The sequence below is a fragment of the Nyctereutes procyonoides genome, unplaced genomic scaffold, assembly GCF_905146905.1.
Source record: "Nyctereutes procyonoides isolate TBG_1078 unplaced genomic scaffold, NYPRO_anot_genome, whole genome shotgun sequence".
Classification (NCBI taxonomy): Eukaryota; Metazoa; Chordata; class Mammalia; order Carnivora; family Canidae; genus Nyctereutes; species Nyctereutes procyonoides.
The window spans coordinates 2,622,086-2,635,819 of NW_026575151.1; positions in this window are offsets into that span (position 1 = coordinate 2,622,086).

The following is a 13,734-nucleotide window of genomic DNA, read 5'->3' on the forward strand; positions in this document are numbered from 1 at the left end:
AATATAAATTTGTATAGAAATACTCCAACAAATCAAAATAATTATCATATATACTGCCAAGTACTGAGTTCAGAGTTGGATTCACATCAGTACTATTTATTGGTTCAAAATATACTACATCTATCTATTATGAATAGCAATTTCTATAAGGTCTATGTAACTTTGCTTCTCATTTTTTGAGTATTTTTACAGAATCCTATCAAAACTATATAATTGTTTATTTTCCATCCCTGAAACTGATTTAATAGGTTGGCTGTAATATGTTTTATCATATAAAGGGTGTTTAGGAGCACCTGGGTGGCTCAGTTGGTTAAGCATCCAACTCTTGATCTCAGCTCAGGTCTTGATCTCAGGGTTGTAAGTTCAAGACCCACACTGGGCTCCACGTTGGACGTGGAGCGTACTTTAAAAAAAAAAAAAGGATGTAGGCAACTAATGTAAGTAGTTTCACTGATCTTAGTAACTGATTAAAGCAGTTGTCTCTTCAGCAACTGCAGACTTGTATAGAAATGAGATTCTTTATGCATTAGGATGAATGCTGTCCTTCCAAGTAAGTAATCCTGTTTTTTTTTTTTTTTATGTTGCCATTGCTAAACATTTTTCTGAAAATGGCCAGAAGACTCCATTTGTAAGGCATCCAAAAGAACTAGTCTTGTCACTCATTTTAGTCATGTTAGTTAAAAAACAATTTTTTAAGATTTTACTTTTAAGTAATCTCTATACTCAGCATAGGTCTTGAACTTACAACTCTGAGATCAAGAGGTACATGCTCTACCACTGTGCCCACCAGGCCTCCCAGTCATATGTTAATTTTGACCAGAATATTGATTGTGGCCCTGTGTACTTTATTCATCAAACTTGATTAAAATATTTTATGGTTACAACAGGGAAATCTATCCTCAAAAATTAAGGTTTACCTTTGCTGAACAATTTTTTCACAAATAAATAGTTCCAATGGAATATTTCTAAAATCACCGAGTGAAAGTAACTTCAGTATGTAGTTTCTTTGAGGGGAAACCTTATTTGATGCAAAAATTCTGGTGGTTTTGTTGTTTCAGAAAGTTCTCCTCCATTGTAATAATGGTTGAGGCTAAGTTCAATTTACCTGAACAAACTCTGTAGAATATAGGAGTTTCTTCACAAGATCCACAACTAATGAGTGGTTGACCAGTATTCTTTGTGACCAAAAGATCCTACTGTTGCACTTAACCAGCTATACTGAACATCTGCTTTTACAAGGTAGTGTATGTACATTTAAGGAAAGATGATTTCCTTTTTCATAGTGTCTTAGAAATATAAAAGTATTTCTGGTCACTATTTTTTGGTTACTTAATTTTTTATTTTTTTTAAAGATTTTATTTATTTATTCATGAGAGACACAGACTGAGAGAGAGAGAGAGAGAGAGAGAGAGAGGCAGAGACACAAGCAGAGGGAGAAGCAGGCTCCATTCAGGGAGCCTGACGTGGGACTCGATCCCGGTCTCCAGGATCATGCCAAGGGCTGAAGGCGGCGCTAAACCGCTAAGCCACCCAGGCTGCCCAGTTACTTAATTTTTTAAATCGAGATATAGTTGGCTACTAAACCACTGAGCCACCCGGGCTGCCCTATTTGTTTTTTTTCTATTCAACAGGTTCATTTTTATAATTTATATTGGGAGTAGTTTTCCTTATATTTGTCTTTGGCTTTTACAGATAATTTATATAGTGTCTTGGTACAAATGTGCAAGAATTTCTTCAGAGTATGTATCTAGCAGAGTTGGTAGTAAGTATGTGCTTATTTTCCAAAATGGTTGTGCTAGTGTACAACCTGGTTTATAGTTTGCTTACTGCTCTAAGATCTGATTCTTGCCAATTTGGTAGGTGTAAAATGACATTTTACTGTGGCTTTAATTTGCATTTTCCTAAACAATAAGTTGAACATGTTTTCATGATTAGCTGCTATTGTTTCTTCTGTGAAATACTTCTTGGTGTCTTTTGTCCTTTTTTCTTAAAAGTTCTTCATAATAGGATACTAATATTTCTGTAATTTTAACATTTTCAAATGTAGTTATTTTTATGTTGCAAGATTTTTTTTTTTAGGGGTACCTGGGTGGCTCAGTCAGTTCAGCATGCAACTGTTGATTTTGGCTCAGGTCATGATCTCAGGGTTGTGAGATCAAGCCCCATGACAAGTCCTGTGTCAGGCTCTGCACTCAGTGCAGAGTCTGCTTGAAATGCTCCTTCGCCTTCTGCCCATCTACCCACCCTTGCATGCACATGCTAAATAAATCTTTTTTAAAAAGTTTTTTTTAAGGACTTAAAGTAATCTCTACACCCAACATGGGGTTTGAACCTTCAACCCTGAGATGAAGAGTCCCATGCTACACCAGGTGAGCCAGCCAGGTACCCTGTGTCTTAAGATATTTTTATAGGCTCCTTTAGAAGTCAGAAAGCCTCACATTTGTCTTTAGTCCACTTGGAATTGATTTATGTATGTGTGAGAAATAATTTCAGTTTTTTTACTATGCGGATAACCAGTTTTCTTTCTACTGTTTATTGACTAATGCATCCTTTCTACAGGGACTTTGTCTACATGGTGAATTTCCACGTAAATAAATGTCTATTTTGGGACTTTTTGTGCCATTCCTTTGGTCAGTTTGTCTAGCCAAGAGCTAAGTGGTACATTAATTGCTGCAACTTGATTAAAGGTCTTGATAACTTGTAAAGTAACCCTATCCTCATTTTAAGGAGTGTTCTTGACCTTTTTGTTCTTTCATTAAATATTAGAATCAGTTGTCAGATTCTTTGGGAAGAAAAACAACTGCAGGAGGTTCTTTTTCTTAACTAGAATCATATTTAATCTATAGGATAATTAGAGAGTACTGACAGCCCTACTCTTTGGGGTAATACTGAATTTTACTAGTTTTGCTACTCTTTAACAAGGCAAGGAAGTTTCCTTCTATTTTGTTAAGCTTTAATTTATAGGGGTTGAAATTTCTGAAACATTTTTTTTTCCTCTTGAAGTCAATGTATTTATTCTACTTTAATCAGGTAATGTGGTGAATTACACATTTAAAATTTTTTAAATGTTGAGCCATCTTTACCTTCTCGGGCTAAAGCCTTCTTGATCATTAATGATCATTTTTTAAAATACACTGATGAACTTTAATTGCTAATGTTTTGCTTAGGACTTTTACATCTGTGCTTAGGAGTGGGGTTGGTCTGTTACTTTGTTTTCACAGTTTTTAGCCTCATAGAATGAGTTATGGAATGAATGTTCTTTCTGTTCTCTGAATTATTTTTTTTTAATTTTTATTTATTTATGATAGTCATACGAGAGAGAGAGAGGGAGAGGCAGTGTTCTCTGAATTATTTAACATAGAAATAATCCACTTTTTGAACATCTGATATATAACTTAATTGTAAAACTACCACGGCCTACAGTTTTCTTTTGTGGAAAAATTACCAGTTCATTATTTTGTTGATTATAGAATATTTTAGCATTTTTAAGTTGGTTTTGGTACATTTGATTTTTTTAAAATGCCATTTTCTGGATCCCACAAGTTTTATTTTCCTCAGTTCCTTATTTCATTTCAGTGTTTATTTCTAAATAGTTTTAAAATGTTTACTACAAGTTTTTCTTTGAACCATGAGTTTAGAAGTGTATTTTTAAATTACTAGTTTTAATTTCATTTGATCAGTGATCATGATCTGTTTGACTCCACTTCATGGAAATACACTGAATTTATGTCCAATTATGTAAATTTTGTTATGTATTCTCAAGCCTGTTTTGATGCAGTTTCTGTATTTGTGCATTATATCAAAGTAGCAATTTGTGCTGCTCACAATTCTATACATTTTTTTGGATCAGTCTTTTATATTTATTTAACATGTTTTTATTTAAGTTCAATTTGCCAACATATAATACCCAGTGCTCATTCCATCAAGTGCCCTCCTCAGTGCCCACCTCCCCTAAAAGTCTATACATTGGCATTTATTTTCCTTCGGCTATTTGACCTATCAACAGAGGAAGTATGTTGACATTTCATTCATATTATGATTAGTTATGTGTTGGGGTTTTAGGTGTGTAGGCTGATTTTAAAAAGAGCATTTTAAGTTGTCTCTTCTCAGGTGTGTATATGACTCTGTTTTTAGGGACTTTATCCTGGAAGGGAGCTTTCACTGGTTAGTTTTGAGAGTTCATGGGCCCAAAAATGCCTCAGCCCTTTCAGACCTGTCTCACACCCTTTGCTCCTCAGTATTGAAGAAGGGCACCCCCCCCCCATTCAGTTTAGTGGTGTTCTGGAGCTAGTCTCCGACTTTTCTAGTGACTGTGTTTCCACCTTTTGTGGTTTAAATTTTATTTATTTATTTATTTATTTATTTATTTAGTCAGAGAGAGAGAGAGAGAGAGAGAGAGAGAGAGAGGCAGAGACACAGGCAGAGGGAGAAGCAGGCTCCATGCACCGGGAGCCCGACGTGGGATTCGATCCCGGGTCTCCAGGATCGCGCCCTGGGCCAAAGGCAGGCGCCAAACCGCTGCGCCACCCAGGGATCCCCTTTTTGTGGTTTATATACCTGGTTGCTTTCCCCCTGCTCACTCATTTCTCACAGGTCTTACACCTGCCCAAATTTGGGGTTCCTAGTTTAATTAGGATGTACGTAGATTTTTTGTTATCCTACTTGTCCTGTTTTTTGGGGAGGAGACGGGGAGCAGGTTAAAGGGTCAGAAATTTTACCAGCACTTCCATTTCTAAGATCTTTGCCTTTGTTTTAAGGTTTTTGTGTTTTCCTTCCATCCCTTCCTATTCAATAGTTAACCTTAAATGTGCATTGGACTATTCAACAATCCAAAGTTAATTAGTATGTTAAATGCCTTCCTGAATACCGAGGGCCTTAGAACACTAAAATTCATCACCTCTCTTCCAAAGTAAAAATACTTTGTTATCCAGTATTTTAGTTGTCTCCCAACCCACATGTAAACATTAATATTTGGGGTCATTTTGATCATTTTTCTTTGTGTATCTCAGGCATTCTGAAGTAATTTGTTTTCAAAGGATGTATTTCTAGGAAGTTACTTTAAGGGAGTTCAAGATAATCACTCAGTTTTTGTTCATCAGAAAATGTCATTTTACTGCCGATTTTATATTAAAATTTTTTAGCTTTGTTGCAGTTGACAAAATCATATATTTAAAGTATAGAACCTATAGGCACCTGGCTATCTCAGTCAGTAGAGTTGGTCTCTGGGCTGAGTTGGAGCCCCATGGTGGGTGTAGAGATCACATTTTAAAAATGTGTGTGTGTGTGTGTTTATCTGTAGTGAGAGAGAACAGGATTTGACACATATACATCCATCACTTCACAGTTACCTTTGTGTGTGTGTTTGGTGAGAACACTTAAGGTCTATTCTCAGCAGATTTCAAATACAAAACACTTACTGTTATTCTTGATAGTTTTATGGGTACAGTTCTAATTTTCATCTTTCAACACTTTGAAGTTATCATTCCACTATTATCTAGTTTCCTTTGTAGTTTAAGTCAACTGCTATCCTCTGTCTCCTATGGGATCTCCTTTCTGCTCCTATTAACGTCTTTTCATCATCTGTTCTGAGCTGTAGTTTCTTTAAAATGCATCTAGAGGCATGTCTCTGGATTCCTCATTTATCTTTCTGCTAGGAAATTTCAACCACGACCTCTTTGAATATCACTTCTTTTTCTGAGACTTTACACAGAGCTGAAATGAAAGCAATAACAACATAGCTTAATCTGCTGTCACCACCACTGACTAATTTCAACGGCTGTTTTTCATTCCCCAAAGTATTTTCTCTTTTAGGTAGGCTTGGCCTAAAGCGTTCTGATTTTTCTTCTTTTGGTTTCATTGAGCATTTCATACATAGTTAACTTTATATCCTATGGTTGGTAATTCTGGTATTTGAAGTCGGGGGTCCTAGATCTCTTGTTGCTGAGTTGTTCTTATGGTGCCATTCTACATGTGTGATTTTGTGAATGCTTCCTTGGTTGAACCTGTGGGAATCCAGAGGTTCTAAGATGGACATGTTCTCTCAAAGACGTCTTGCATTTGCTTCTCTAGGCTGGGAGCTGCCCCTGGACATTTTAGCCCTCCTCTTGGTTCCTGGCCTGACGTGGGGTACTCAGACTTGGCTCCTCCCCTTACCATTCATCCAAGGCTTAGCCTCAATCCCAGTGCTGATGAGGGTATATGTGTCCTCAGGACAACCATGCTTTTCTGTTTATTCACCATTCCTGCTTCCATATTGTCCTTGGAGGTTTCTCTGCTTCCTTGAGAATCCAGTAAGGATTTTTAAATTTTCTTATTTTATTCAAGAACTGATAGTTATGGGAGAACCCTTTGGAGGGTGCCTGACTGGCTCAATAGGTAGAACATGGGACTCTTGATGTCAAGGTTGTGAGTTCAAGCCCCCCCACATTGGGCCTAGCACTTACTTAAAAAATGATAGAGTGTATTCTATTAAAACAGTTACTTGTGGGAGATACTAGAGTGTCGCCACTGCGATTCTAGAGCCAAAGGGCATAGTTTTGTCTTAATATTCACTTACCTTTCTCAGATTACTGCTAGATTCCTTTGTAAAATTTGAGTTTCTTAGAAGGCTGTAACAGGGCTTTGTAGCCCCAGACACTTGCCATATCTTTTAAGATTTTGTTTATTTAAGAGAGAGGGTGAGCGAGAGAGCGGGGAGCAGAGGGAGAGGTAGACTACCGGCTGAGCAGGGAGCCTGATGCAGGCGGGGCTCGATCCTCGGACCCCAGGATCATGACCTGAGCCGAAGGCAAATGTTTGAGCCACCTGGCACCCCTTAAGTTTGAGTACATTTAAAAATCAGAAATATATAAAGGATAATTCAGAATATGTAATATTACATGACATAGATGGGCTGATCACTTCTTGTTTCAAGTATCAGTTATTTTATACACACCAGACCCTTAACTTGATGTTATAAATACCTTCATAAGGGACTGCAAAGTACTGGTTTTCATTCAGAAAATAATTGCATTCTGCCTGAAACTTTGCAACTTTTTTTTTTAATGTTTCCATTTTGGCCTCTGGCCAGAAGTAATAAAATTTTTACCTGACCGTAAATTCCCTGACTTCCCTCCATTGGTCTGCAAACAATGTTCTTTTTTCCTGCCTGGAAACCAGAGCCCAGGACTGAAATGAATGACACAGTGGCTATTTGTATTATATCCTAACAGTGCTCTAGTTTTCCCTCTACTTGTTTCATTTCTTAGTGCCTATTCTAATGTAATACTAAATCAGCGTGCTTTTTTGGATCCAGCTTTACTGAGGCAAAATTTATATAAAACTCATTCATCATGTTTACAATCCATCACTTAGTAAGTTTACAGCTGTGCCAAAATTACCATAATCCAGATTTAAACATTTTCATCACACCCCCCCCACCGAATTTTCATGAGCCCTTCTTGCAGTCCATCTCTACTTCTCCCCAGGCAACCAGTGATGTGGTTTCTGTCTATAAATAATCATATTCTATATGATTTTGCATCTTCTAGTATAAATTTCTTGAGGTTCACCTCAAAAACCAATCTAATTGCTTTTTAATCTAATAGTATTTCATCTTATGTATACATCATGTTGCTTATCCATTCACCAGTTGGTCATCTGGACTGTTAACAAATTTTGGCTCTTTCTGAACTTTTGACAGCAGCTTTACACATAAAAGAAGTAACACCAGTCATCAAAGTAGTAAGTTTATTGTGCATACACTGGGAGTGCTCAAACCACGGAATGAGGCTTAAGGGTTATTATCAAACAGCGTATATAGTGAGAAAGCAGTGGCTGTTTATCCTTCACAGTGTTTGACAGGGAACTGATTAGTGGTTACCTCATATCCACTTTGGGAAACGTTTCAAGTTTTGCTTATGAATTTTAGAAGCATAAGCGATAAATGACCCAGGTCAAGTGAGTCTTGCAAAATAAACTTAATGTGTGTGACCAAACTGGTTTTGTCGGCCCAGGGAACTGTTAAGGCTGGTCTCTGTTTTTAATAAATGCCTCTTTTTGGTCATTTCCTCAGGGGGCTGAGAGTACTATTAACCAGTATGGCGTGATTCTCAGTTACTACTGTTGGTGTAGTCGGGTCAAAGATTTGCATGTTCAGTGTTTTCATCCAGCTGAGTTGTCAGATTGCAAGGCATGTAGGCACCATCTTCATCATTTCTGGGGTTACTGCTGAGTTCATCCAGTTGTCTGATCACTGGTATGTGAGTGGCTGCTGCCAGGTATTGAAAACCCTCCAGAGTATGCAGTGCACGGGACAGGTGTATATGATGACTATAGGGAAAACCACACCAACGACCGAAAAACTCCCCAGAGCAGAGATAACCACTTAGAAGAAAAAAAAAAAATGAAGCCCACTTATATACATAGGCACACAGGATGTATTAGCATTCACAGCTTCATTACTTAAAACATCCTTATATTCATCCAATCCTGTTTCAGGTGAGCTTTCACCTAAATTAGGTCTCTATATAATATGAACAAACCAGTAATGAGATACATTTCTATGGAAGCAAAGGAAAAACAAAGATTAATAGTTCCAGCAAACTGGAGAGCTGTCAGTTGAGAAAATTTCTAGTGTTGGGTTCAGATGGAGTGAGGGCAGGCAGGGACCGTCTGGCAGATTTTCCAGTTTGCAGATTTTCCAGATTTTGCAGTTTGTGAATGTCTACATATGAGTTATTCTGATGATTTCTCTGAAGTTTGTATCAAGTTGTCCAGCTTTAAGCCGTTGCCTTCGGGTAAAGGGTAATTTTAGTTTCATAGTGATTCTATGTCAGAAGAGTGGGAGAAAACTGGATGTGTTAGTTTGGAGTTCTAGCCAAATACTGGAGCAAACTAGAATAATTCAGGATCTAGTCTAGTTTACAGGTAGAAAACAAAACCTCAAAGACAACAGCAGTAGAATCCAATATCAACAAAGGTATATTTTTGAAATGTAATTTCTCTCATCACTTCCATTACAATCAGAGATAATGACAGTAGACTAATTTGTTTGCAAATTAAATCTAATTTCAATAAAGTTGGCCTAATTAATTACATAAGTGCAGCAAGAACAGGGATTGACCATACAGACTCTTTCAAATCTGCTTTGCTGGGACTTTTTATAAGGAATCTTAGAATGGACTTTCAAAAGCCTGAGGCTAGGAAGCCAAGCCTAGGACTTACCCAACTGGGTCCTGTTAGAACAGATTATTGAATTTTTTTCCAGAGGGAGCAAGCATGCATGCATGCACATGCGAGTGTGTGTAGGGGGCGGGGGGGGGGGGTGGGCAGAAGAGACAGTCTTAGGCTCCAAATCCAGTGCAGAACCCTACTTGTGGCTCAGTCTCACAACCCTGAGATCATGACCTGAGCCAAAATCAAGGGTCACTCAACTGACTGAGTCACCCAGGTACCCCTGAACTTAAGTTTTCAAAATCTGGAGAAATCAGGTGGAAAGTGACAAATGCTTCAGCCTTTGTTGCAAATATACACTGTACCAAATTGCTGTAAGTTATAGATAGCTTAAGAGAGGAGAGAAAGTGATCCTTTAAATCTGAACGACAGGGATCCCCGGGTAGCTTAGAGGTTTGGCGCCTGCCTTCAGCCCAAGGTGTGATCCCGGAGACCCAGGATCGAGTCCCATGTCGGGCTCCCTGCGTGGAGCCTGCTTCTCCCTCTGCCTGTGTCTCTGCCTCTCTGTGTGTGTGTGTCTCTCATGAATAAATAAATAAATCTTTAAAAAAAAATCTGAAAAACATTAAGGAACCAACAGTGTTTTAAATGAAGTCATAAAAATTCTAATCATCTTCATAAGTTCAATTTAGTTGTATGTAATTCTTTTGTTTCATCTTGGGTTAGCATAAAGAGCCTGCTTCTTTATGAATCAGTTTTCCATTAGAGCTTTAGAATTTCTTACCCAGTTCAGTGTTATGAAGTTGTTAGAAGCCTGCATCTTTGAGTAACTGTCAAGATGTTTCACATGAATTTCTTTCAAAATGAAGCATTTTTGCAGGAATACTTTTGCAAAACCATCAGAGTAAAACAACTAATGTCTGTAAATGGCAAAAGACTTAAAAAACAGACACTTTTTAAAAACATCCCATGAGAGTTCACATATTTACACCCCCAAAATGATACAACTGACAAATCTGGTTATTTTTTATGATCTACAATATTTTAAGATCATACTTGGAACTATGATAATACTATACCAACACATGAAATTCTTAAAGACCTTATAATTTGAATTTTAATGACCTATATATCCCAGAAATATGATCTAAGAAGGTTAAGCAATTACAAATTATTTGATGTTTCCCATGCAGTTTAATATATCAAATAAGCCTAAATAAATTAATACTTCTCTTCTTAATTCAGAGTTTGATTTGGGGCAGTTTGTTAAAAATGTCAAAAGATTTTTTTTAAGATTTTAATTCAATTATTCATGAGACACAGAGAGACAGAGACACAGGCAGAGGGAGAAGCAGGCTCCTAGCAGGGAGCCTGATGCAGGGCTTGATCCCAGGCCGCCAGGATCACGACCTGAGCCAAAGGCAGACACTCAAACTGCTGAGCCACCCAGGAGTCCCAAAAAATGTCAAAAGATTTAAAACATTTGATCTGATACAATCATTGGTCTCTGGGAAACAATACTTAGTTACCCATTCAACCAAAGCAACAAAAGATTTCAAAGGCAAACATAGAAAGTTTCAGTTGTAAAAAAACCTCAGTTTTTTTAAAGGAGAAGACTAAAAGGCTTGAAGCACAGGAAATATTTTCATAAGACACAGATCTGTGTTTCCTAGGCAAATTAAAATAAAGGTAAACAAAAAACTTTTGTTTACAATTTCTTATTAAAAGCAGACCAATAATCTAAGAAAAAAACTTGGTTCTTTTAATAGAGAGGGAACCAAATTTTAATTTTGCATCAGTTTACTTTTGATATTAAAAGTCTTTTTTAGGGCAGCCCGGGTGGCTCAGCGGTTTAGTGTCACCTTCAGCCCAGGGCCTGATCCTGAAGACCCGGGATCGAGTCCCACATCGGGCTCCCTGCATGGAGCCTGCTTCTCCTTCTGCCTGTGTCTCTGCCTCTCGTGAATAAATAAAATCATAAATAAATAAATAAATAAGTATATAAATTTCTTTTAAAAACTTAAATCCATTCTAGCCTGGGTGGGCTTGATCACACGTAAGATTCCTTTTTTTTAATTTTATTTATGATAGTCAGAGAGAGAGAGAGAGAGAGAGGCAGAGACATAGGCAGAGGGAGAAGCAGGCTCCATGCACCGGGAGCCTGACGTGGGATTCGATCCCGGGTCTCCAGGATCGCGCCCTGGGCCAAAGGCAGGCGCCAAACCACTGCGCCACCCAGGGATCCCCACACATAAGATTCCTTTCTCAAGTTTCCCTTTTCACAAACCCTCTTTCTATATCCAATTAGGTTTTGTCCTTTTTCCTTTCTGCTTTTGAACAATTATTTTACTTCAGGACAAAATTACTGTTTTTTTCCCTAAAAAGACAAAAACCCAAAAGTCTTCATGTCTTTCCTTACCCAAAAACACACTATTTTTCTTATTTTTTTTTTTTTTAAAGTAGGCTCCATGCCCAGTGTGGAGCCCAACATGGGGGCTTGAACGTATGACCCTGAGATCAAGACCTGGGCTGAGATCAGGAGTTGATGCTTAACTGAGCCACCCAGGTGCCCCTCCTTACCTACTTTTCATCTACAGTTGGTTTTTTTAGTCCTATGATTTCTAATAGTTTTAATTACATGTATTAGAATTCATAGCTATTAGAATCTTTAATTCCTAATTAAAACTAAGAAAAAAGCAATTGTGTTGGCAAATTTATAAATATATCTCATAACTTCTAGAAGTATATTTTTCCTGAGAGATTTTTTGATGTGGCACCATGTTAATTAATGGATCCAAATATCTTTTATCTCCCTGTGGATAAAATTAAAAAGCCAAAGATAGATAAACATTAAATGCTAAATGTAAGTTTGGAAATGATTTAGATATTCAATGAATATCCATTATTCAGTTAAAATTAATATAAACTTCAAGTTAGTGCTTTGAACACTGATGCTTGGATTAGGCATTGAACAACTAATCATCTTTTTTTTCTTTTTGGCAAACTTTGAAGACATACTTGATTTTATTAAACTAGTAAACTTAAATTAGCTTTTACGTATCTAGGATTATCTCAGATTATATAACCTTGAAAAACATCTGGGTTCATTCCTATATTTCTGAGAGTATACCTGATAAAACACTTCATTTTCTTTAAATGAATTAAATGTCTAAGTAGAGAGGCTTTGTTTTCCAGCAACTGTTTCAAAACACAGGGAGTCACATTCCACCCCACCCCATTCACTTTGGACAGAACAGAAGGACTTACCAAGGAGCTCCAACAAGCAAACTGCAGGGGGGTGCTATAAAGTTGAAGTGCTCAAAATACACAGCACAGCTGAGGTCCCAAAGAGATTTACCCTCCAATTCCAGGGTTAGTGAGGAAGCAGGGAGTTCAGTGGACTTTGTGGGTACCAGCACCTATTTGTTCACTGGCCTTGGAGACATTCAGGTTCTTCTTTGGATCCCACTTCTGTTGCCATGAGATGTCAAAAGTTCAGAAATAACAGAAGCAAAACCAGTCACCAAAGACTGATTAGTAAGTTTATTGTACACACACCGGGAACACTCACACCAAAACATGGGATGAAGCTCAGAGGAATATTTGTTAGCAGGCAGCTACGATAGTGAGAAAGCAGTAGCTGTTTATTCTTCACAGTGTTTGGTTATATTAAAATGTTCTTAAATGATAGGGAATTGGTCAGTGTGCTGCCTCCTACGAACTTTGGAATCTGCTCAACTTTGTGTATGACTTTCAGAGGCATAAGCAAGAAGTGACCCAGGTCAAGTTAGTCTTGCAAAATAAGCTTAATTAAGCTTTGTTTGTCTGACTAAATTGGTTTTGTCTGTTCAGAGAATTTTCAAGGCTGGTCTCCATTTGTTCTTTATTTTCACACTGCCATGAATGTTCATGAGCATATCATAACATAAATGTGTTTTCATTTATCTTCATACAACTGGAATTGTTGGGTTGTATGATAACAGTTTTTAAGAAACTACCAAACTTATCCACAGTGGCTGTACTCTATTATATTCCCATCCGTACAGGTTTCTGGTTTCTTTCCATCCTCTCCAACACTGTATATTGTATTTTTGGTTACAGCCATTCTACTGGGTGGAAGTGGTACCTTCTTGTGGTTTTAAATCCATGTATTTTTTCCTAAGGGAAATGATTGCTCTCTGGTGGTGCATTCTGCACATTTCAGTTGGAATAAGGGCAGTAATGAGAAGCCTAAAGCTAAAACTTGTTAAAATTTACATTCATGTCATGTTGTGCCTGCATTGCTTAGCACACCAAGTGCGATTTGAGGCCCAGGTTCAAAATGTTTTCCTCATTACCACTAATAATAATCCTCAGGAGCTGGCTCTTGGCTGTGGCCTTTACTTAATCCCCAGAGGTACTTTATACTCCAAACTCTAAGCTCTTGCGCTTCAGATCTCCTACACTTGATGCACACAGATCTTCTGGTGTATGGGTTTACACCTGTGGAGTGGCTAATGCCTATGAATAAGGGGAGGAAGAGGCTAGAGACAGTTTTGTTGACTCAAACCTACCACATCCTTTCAAGCTGAAGCAGTAAAT